The sequence below is a fragment of the Carlito syrichta genome, unplaced genomic scaffold, assembly GCF_000164805.1.
Source record: "Carlito syrichta isolate Samal-C Ts95f unplaced genomic scaffold, Tarsius_syrichta-2.0.1 Scaffold303785, whole genome shotgun sequence".
NCBI classification, from domain to species: Eukaryota; Metazoa; Chordata; class Mammalia; order Primates; family Tarsiidae; genus Carlito; species Carlito syrichta.
Genome location: NW_007247881.1, coordinates 3,103 through 11,982, shown reverse-complemented (window position 1 = coordinate 11,982; position 8,880 = coordinate 3,103). Strand labels below are relative to the sequence as shown.

The window sequence follows — 8,880 nt, the reverse complement described above, 5'->3', positions numbered from 1 at the left end:
TTCCGAGTTAGCCGGAATTACAGGGCATGCGCTACCACGCCCGGCTGATTTTTTTTTTATTTATGTAGAGATGAGGTCTCGCTGCCCAAGCGGGTCTCGAACCCGCGGGCTCAGGCAATCCACTCACCTCAGCCTCCCAAAGGCGAGGGATTACAGGCTGAGCCACTGAGCCCGGCTCCAACCCACATTTTAAAGTCAGGCTTCCTCAGGGCCATTTGGATTGCTCATCTGTGTCACTCGCACAAGTATTCCCATCTACACAAGCGAATGGCTATGGGTTTTGCGTCCTTTATATTCCAGGACTCTACTTTTCTTCAGAAATGTGACCAGACATGACTGGCAGACTGTCTACTACATGTTCCCCTCCTCCCCAGAACAGCACGGTGGGCTCAGAAGAAAAGTCCCCATGTTCCATGTCTCTTTCTGGAGAGACCTAGAAAACTGGATCAAGCTTTCAAAGTTTTGGATTTTTGTGAAGATGTCTTTTGACTGGTTTTTGTCATCCTGACATGGAGTACTGAAGAAAATGAGAGCATATTATGGATGACAGGTTTGAGTCTATTGAGTAAAAAATTAACATTTTTTACAGCACCAGAAATGCTTTAATACTACAGACAGTATACAAGGGATGTAAAGGTTATGGAATCTAAAAATGAAAGAGGACAATCTTTGGTTCTCATAAAATGGAGTCAATAAATCCTGACACCATATTTGAGAAGCACCCACAATCCATAGCCCAGCTGATCAATATCAACCTTTCCATGTAAAAAAAAAAAAAAAAAAAAAAAAAAAAGCTGGGCGAGCTATCTCAAACCTGTATTTCCAGCTACTTGGAAAGCTGAGGTGGAAGATTCACCTGAGCACAGCAGGTCATGGCTACAGCGGCCATTAACATGCCACTGTGCTCCAGCCTGGGCAGTAGTGAGACTCCAACTCGGGAAAAAAAGTATACTGCATAATTTCACTCATGTGTGGAATAAAAAAAGATTGCATTCACAGAGGAAGAAAGTCCAAGGTTGTCATCTGGACCAGCAGGTGGGAAAAATGGGAGATGTTTTTCAATGGTACAAAATTTCAATATCAATGAGTTTTAGGAAACTAATGTATAGCAGAGTGACTTGCAGTTAATAATAATGTCAAGTACACTTACAAAATTTGCTAAAATAATGAACATTATGTGTTTTCCTTACAAAACATGAAAATGGCAACTACGTGGTCTTGACCTGCTGGGCTCCAGCAATCCTTCCGCTTCAGCCTTCTAAGCAGCCGGAACTACAGTTGCATGGTACCATGCCTGGCTAATTTTTTTTTTTTTTGATTTATTGTAGAGATGAGGTCTTGCCAAGTTGACCAGGCAGGTCTCGAACCCGCAGGTTCAGGCAATTCACTCATTTCAGCCTCCCAAAGAGCAGGATTACAGGTTGAGCCACCAAGCCAACTCAGTATTTTCTTTAGCATAATTATAATCATCATTTCACTATGTTTAGGCATATCAAATTATTACATTAAACACAACATGTTTATACATTTTTATGTATAAAAAATCAGATGTTAGCCAGGCTCGGTGGCTCAGCCTGTAATCCTGTACCTTTGGGAGGATGAGGTGAGTGGATTGCCTGAGCCCACGGGCTTGAGACCCACCTGGGCAGTGAGAACTCATCTCTACAATTAAAAAAAAAAAAAAGTCAGTTGGGCGTGGTGGCGCATGCCTGTAATTCCAGCTACTTGGAAGGCTGAGGTGGGAGGATTGCCGGAACCCAGCATGTCGAGGCTGTGGTGGCCGGGAGCAGCCACCGCACTCCAGTCTGCGCAACAGAGTGAGACTCCAACTCAAAAAAAAAAATCAGATGTTAATCACACACACATAAACACACACACGTGTATACGTATATAAGCATATATGTAAAGTAGTACTAAGCTTCATACTAAAGAAAAATATAAGAGCTATTAAAAAACAAGGTAACATGTAGGCATTTAATATGTTTTCAATGTTCTATGTGACATAGTATACTTAAGAATTCAGATATGTAGAAATAAATGACCAATCTCAGTCCATACTTAGAAAAATTAAAGTAAAATAACAGGATTTCTTCAATCAAGAGAGGAAGTTTTTGTCCTGGTAGAATTATGGAGTATGAATTTAAATAAAATCACATTGGAAACCTCCCTAGGATAGAAAATCATAAAAGCAGAAAACATCTGTCCAGAGAGTTCTTAAAATTTCTCAAATAACTCTCTCTCACCTATTTTCAAAATGATACAAAAAAAAAGTTTAAAAAATAGTTTGACATGGATTTTCTAAATAACTTAGCAGATATTTGCACATCTTCAAAAACATCAGAAAGGTAGTCCCTAACAAACCATTAAGTGAACTTTGATTTCCTCTGTAGCCTTGAAAGGAGATCATTGAAGAAGCACAGCTTTTGGAGAATTTCAGAACATGGATTAATAGATATCCCTCTGTGATAGTAAGAGAAAGAAGCCCGGGCTTCTCAGAAACCATTTTCATTGGAGCATACCACCTTTGCAACCCACATTTCAAGCTCTGTTTCCTAAATCTGTGTCATCTGATTCTTTCACTCCCACCTACCTGGAGATTTGGTTGATGTGCTGTGTCTCTTCATTTCCCAGGGCTTTTTCCTTTGCTCCAGATAGGTGATCAGGTCTGTTTTAGAGACAGCAAGTCCTGTGTAATTAGAGAAACATAACATGAATCTTGCCGGGATTCTTCAATTACAAACCTAGTATTATGATCAGTAGAAAACACATCATACAAGATTCTAAAAAATTATCCCAAAATACTGTTCCCCAATAAAACCTTTAGTACATATAGACAAAATTTTAAATTTGTGGGTTCTTGTTTTGTTTTTTTGTTTTTGAGTTGGAGTTTCACTCTGTTGCCCAGGTTGGAGTGCAGTGGCATGTCCGTGGCCACTGCAGCATTGACCTGCTAGGCTCAGACAATTCTTCTCCTAGGTCTTCCAAGTAGCCAGAAATACAGGTGTGTGCTATCATGGCTGGCTAATTTTTTGATTTGTTGTAGAGATGTGGTCTGGTCAAGTTGCCCAGGCCGTTCTTAAACTCATGGACTCGGGCAATCCTCTTACCACAACCTCCCAAAATACTGGAATTACAGGCTTGAGCCACCACACTCAACCTTAAATTTGTTACTTCCTAGCTCAGTACTAGTGAGTCACAAACTTATGGCAGCAACTGGAATGAGGTGTGGGCAACAATATTCTATGCCACCAAGTTTCTGGAGTTACTAGTAATATAGAGAGGACACATATCAATTCAAAATAGAGAATGCTTCCTGTCAAAATGAAACATCTCTAATTATGTTCTGTGACAAATCACCAACTTTTCTTTGATAACAGGAATCTGAAACTCATTTGCACAGAGCAGAAATTCCCAGAAAACATTCTACAGAGGAAGGCCATGAAATCCTTAGTTGAAATGGGGATTGTGTGTTAAAACTCTCCTCACCTAGACAAACCAGATTTCTGTGGTTCTCTAACATCACATTCCTGTAATTGTACACTGAGTGGGGTCCAGAAACACCCACTCCTCTTTAGCAAATTCTATGGCCACATCCCTGAATACCAACAACCCTTGAAAACAGCAACCACAACACATATTTACCAAGTGACCATGGCCTCTATGTAAAACCAGAGTGAAGGGAACAGGGTTCAGGTGATATGACAACTAGAATTATGCAATAAGATAATTTTTAACACAGAAATATTCTCTAATGCTTTAAATCTGAGAAGAATTTGAAATAAAATTCACTCTGCCAGTGTGGACACTCTGCTCTTTTGATGGATACAGCATAAACTTGGACACCAACACAGGGATGTACATTTTTCAATAAGATATTTCCATCACATAGAATACTTTGCATATACTTCTTGGGTGGAAAACTCACAGTGAACTGTAAGATTCTCATCGAGTTTTAATGGGCAAAACAATGAAATGAACATTTTGTTAAAATGTAAATTTTGATTCCGGAGATATAGGGTTAGTCTGAGGTTCTACACTTTTCTTAAGTTGATGGGTCTCATTCTTGCCAATGCTAGGGCGCAGTGGCACAATCACAGCTCATTGCAGTCTCAATCTTCTGGGCTGAAAGAATACATTCTCCATAGCCTCCCAAGTTGTGTACCTCCATAGCCAAGGCACACAGGTGCAACACAAAATCCATGCTGAGATCTAATTGGCCAAAAAATATAGTAATTTCTTATTGTTTTTTAAGATGGAGTCTCACTCTTGTTGCCCAGACTTGAGTGCAGTGGTACGCTCATGGCCACTGCAGTGTTGACCTGCTGTGCTTAGGTGATCCTTCTGCCTCAGCCTTCCAAGTACTTGGAACTACAGATGCATGCAACCATGCCTGGCTGGTTATGATTTATTGTAGAGATGAGGTCTCACCAAGTTACTCAGGCTGGTCTCAAACCCCAAACCTCAGGTAATTCTCTTGTCTCAGCCTCCCAAATTGCTAGGATTACAGGCTAAACCACCACACCTGACCAATATAGTAATTTGTCAATGCAGTTTAATAATAAAGAAACATATTGTAGGCAGAAACCAGCCTACAGGTATTTTCCATAGCAAGTAATCTCCAAAAGTATATATATATTGCTTGCTTTTATCATCCCAGAGAGCAAGTGTCTTCTAATTATTCTTTTCCAGAATTTCCTGAGTTATTCTGGACAGTAACTGCCACCCTGCTTAAATGTGCATTTTATTAACCATGTTCTCCATGGAGCTGATGGAGCTGATGGAGCATCCAGACAGAACCTTAATTTTACTTGTTTTGGCTGGGCACTTGGCTCATGCCTATAAACTCAGCACTTTGGGAGGTTGAGATGCATGGACTACCTGAACGCATGGATGTGAGTCCAGTCTGGGTAACTTGAGACCTCATCTCTACAATAAATCAAAAAATTGAGCATGGTTGTACATGCCCGTAATTCCAGCTACTTGGAAAGCTGAGACAGATGGATCACCTGAGCCCAGCAGGTCAAGACTGTGGTGGCCATTAATGTGCCTCTGCACTTCAGTCTGGATGAGAGAGGAGACTCCAATTCCATAAAAAAAAAGAAAAAAGAAAATAAAAATGTTCCCTTCCTTACCCAGGATCTGAAGATCTACCCCATCACCAGTGGGAGTCTTAGGTATCCATGCCTTCCCATATTCCTCAGTCACAAGAGAACATTTTTAATACTGTAGGTCATACATTCATGGTGAGCACAATTCATGGCATCTAAGCAGTATGGATGAAGAGAACAGAGGAGGCTATGTAGGGAGCAGTGTCCAACAGACCCATTGAATATCACAGGAAGAACAAAAATAATTGAAACAGACTTATTAGGCAGGACCATCACAAGGACAGCAGGAAGGTTTGCAATTTTTAAACACAGTCATTTCTTCTGCCCTGGGACACATTTACCTGAGAATCAGCCTTTTTTTTTTTTTGAGTTGGAGTCTCACTCTGTCACCCAGACTGCAGTGCAGTGGGTGCTCCCAGCCACTGCAGCCTCAAACTGCTGGGCTCTGGAGATCCTTCTGCCTCAGCCTTCCAAGTAGCTGGAATTACTGCATGTACAACCACGTCCAGTGAATTTTAGACTTATTGTAGCGACGAGGTCTCACCAAGTTGCCCAGGCAGGTCTCAAACCCACAGGCTCAGGCAATCCACTCACCTCGGCCTCCCAAAGCACTGGGATTACAGGCTGAGCCACCGAGCCTGGCCCAACACAGACATTTTTCTTTTCCTCCTACTTCTCTGGGATTTCTTCTCAGGTGAGATTATCTTATCAGGTCACACCTTCATGTTGAAAATATGGCTTTATTCATTTTAAAATTAAATTGAATGTATTTATTTTTAATCCGAGTCTCACCACACTCTTGGGAGTCCCTACACTTAGTCTCCTGTGTGCCTGAGGTTTCCTCTGATTTGTGGATTCTTCCACCATCTTCCTGAGGTGGGTTTACCTTGTCCTTTGGCATAGTTTTTCTTTCTTCACAAGTGCAAGATCATCAAGAGGATAGAAATCATTTCTGCCTTGTCCCTTCAACAACAGCAACAAGTCTAAATGTGCCCAGTAACCAGTTGCCAATCTAAAATTGATTTCTTGAAAATTACTAATTTTAAAAAATAAAAATGGGCTGAGTGTGGTTGTTCTTGTCTATAATCCCAGCATTTTCGGAGGCCAACGTGAGAGGATTGCCTGGGTCCCTGGTCTTGAGACCAACTTGGACAACCTGGCAAGACCCCATCTCTACAATAAATCAAAAAATTTGTTGGGTATGGTTGTACATGCCTGTGATTCCAGCTACTTGGAAGGCAGAGGCAGAAGGATCACCTGAACCCAGTAGTCAAGGCTGTGGTGGCCGTGAGACTGCTACTGCACTCCAGCCTGGATGACAGTGAGATTCCAACTCAAAAAACCCCAAAAAATCACATAAAAATGCTTAGAGTTAATCAAAAACAAATGGGACAGTCAACTGTTAAACGTCTGACATAACTCCGTTTTACACTGGGGGATCTCTGGCCAGTTGCATGCTTGCACACAGCTAAAATAACGTTGAGATGCTAGTAAGATAAAGTGGGTACAAGTATGCAGCTGTCCAGACTAACTCTGGAAAAGTCGGAGTATGGGCACTATCTCTATTTTGCTAAATAAAGGAACACGGAGACTGTGAACCAAGGAGAAAGAGAATTCACCATTCTCCAGGACTTCTCTCATTGCCCTAATGGCTGCAGGTCTAAGCCACCTCTTGATCTCGGTCCCCCTCTGCCCCCCAGCCTGAATAAAGATCCAAAGAAAGCACACACGACCCAGGAGGGGTCTTTAGGACACCGACCCCTCATCTTCTGGGTTTTATGTCCTTCCTAAATAAAGTCACAGACACTGCTCCAACTCCTTGCCTTGACTATCTTGCTACAAGCAGAACAGGGTTTGTACCTGGTGACACCAACTGCTAATGACCCTGATCACATACCCTGGGGATTTCCACCTGGATACTCCAAATCAGGAGATGGCAAAGCTGCCACCCACCAGCAACTGCCTGTGACCGGCTTCCCCCTGACCCTATTCAAAGCCTCCCCCCCCCCGCCCCTGGCTCTCCAGGGACCCCCAACACGAAACCTGGCTGGGGCTTCTGGGCTCACGATCCACTGTTGGCCCAAATAAACTTCTTAGGCTGTGACGCTGCCTTCGTTTAACCTTAGGGAGGAGAGCGATGGGGCCTGGACCAGTCTCCCCCCCACCACGTGCCTCCAACGGGTCAGATCCTCCCCACGGTCCTCCCGGGTCCCATTCACCTGGAGAGCGGGGCTGTTTGGAGAGGGTTATGCGGGTGAGGTCGCCGCTGGGAAAGGACCCCGGAGTCCCAGCCCATTTTCACCCAGCGCCGAGTGGACCAGCCCGAGACACCGGCGGGGATGGGTCCAGGATCAGAGCTGTGGGGGAGGCCGGTCTCGGCACAGCCGTGTCATCCGGCCCCATCTCCGCTCCCACTCTCGTACCAGCTCAAATACTCATCATCTCCCGTATTTTGGGTGTCCAGGCATCCTTCCTACTGACTCCGGGGACCTGCTGGTCACAGGGCAACAGCAACTGAAGCGAAAACACATAGTTCTTTCTGAGATGATTCAGCATTTCCGCAGCGCAAAATACAAAAAGCCCGGTCAGAGCCCGGAAGCCGCCCTCTCACTTCCGGCTACTCTCTGATTGGACAATTACTAAATCACCATCTACTGATTGGATGAAACGCCAGACCCACCCCTCTGATCTCGAGTGACAGGAGATGAGATCAGTCTGGGTTATGGGCGGGTGGAGAAGCTCGTTTTTGCTTGCAGAACTTTAAAGCTGGGCTGCGTCCCTGCACTGAAAGTTGGGGTGAGGAGCAGAATATGGAGTGCCTCGAGGCGTATGCTGGGAACTCTGGCGTCTGAATGACTCTTGGTCGGCTGGTCTCTGTGCTGCCAGACAACAATCCCAGAATGCAGGGCACGCTGGGAACTCTGGCACAGGAATGGCACCTGGTGGATGAGTCACTGGTCTGCAGAACTCCATTCCAGTATGCGCTGGCTACAGGCGGAGGTCGGGACAGGATGGTGTGTCTCTTCCCATCAAAGTCCTGCTGGCTGCTGACTTCCTGCCACGAGGTCACCACGGGGAGTAAGTTTGGAGAGGATCATTAGGGACATGACCGGATGGGCAGTGACGGCGACATGGTGACATTCCAATGGATCTGTTCCTAGCCCACGTTGGGCGGACTTAACCTCTCGCATCTCTACACAGCTTAGAATCTTCTCCACCGGCACTAGGGTCGTTCCAGACCACTAGCCTCCTCCTCATCCCAGGGGCCACCTGCTTCCTAAACCTCTTGGTGACGGGTTGATGTCCAGGCACTGCCCATTGTTACGCGTCCTTCTGATTTCTCCAACCAGAGTCCAGTCCAGTCACTTTGGGAGAAATCCCCATCCAGATCTCACCACAGTTTCATTGCTGTGCCAGTGGTCCCAGGATGCGGCTTCCTGGAAAGTCAACATCATTGACGCCTTAATTGTGGAGGTGGATTTTGAGGCATGAGGGAGAGTAATTGCGTGGTCATTTGGATCTGCTAAACGCAAAGAAAAATCCCACTCCCAGGCACATGCCAAGTGAGTCTTTTTTTTTTTAGTTTGAGTATCTTTCTATTGGTTAGGATGGAGGGCAGGGGCACAATCATGGTCATTGCAGTCTTGATCTGCTAGTCTCCAATGATCCTTCTGCCTCAGTCTTCCAAGTAGCTGGAACTATGGGCATGCATCCTCATACCTGGCTAATTTTTAGATTTATTGCAGAGATGAGGTCTCATCAAGTTGCCCAG

At 44.5% G+C, this 8,880-nt stretch overlaps 1 long non-coding RNA gene across 3 annotated transcripts in view; it reads right to left on the bottom strand.

Annotated features, from left to right (window-relative positions):
* Nucleotides 1-7,643, bottom strand: part of LOC103261585 — a 37,371-nt gene extending 29,728 nt beyond the window's left edge. For 2 of the 3 annotated variants that reach the window (XR_002482032.1, XR_504365.1), the window contains exons 1-2: nt 7,532-7,643; nt 2,591-2,686 (exon numbers count right to left, since the gene is read on the bottom strand). This is a non-coding gene — a long non-coding RNA (uncharacterized LOC103261585). Of the gene's footprint in view, nt 1-2,590; nt 2,687-7,327 lie in introns of all 3 variants that reach the window. The other variant, XR_002482033.1, reaches the window with a different exon arrangement.
* Between the last annotated feature and the right edge of the window lie 1,237 nt (nt 7,644-8,880).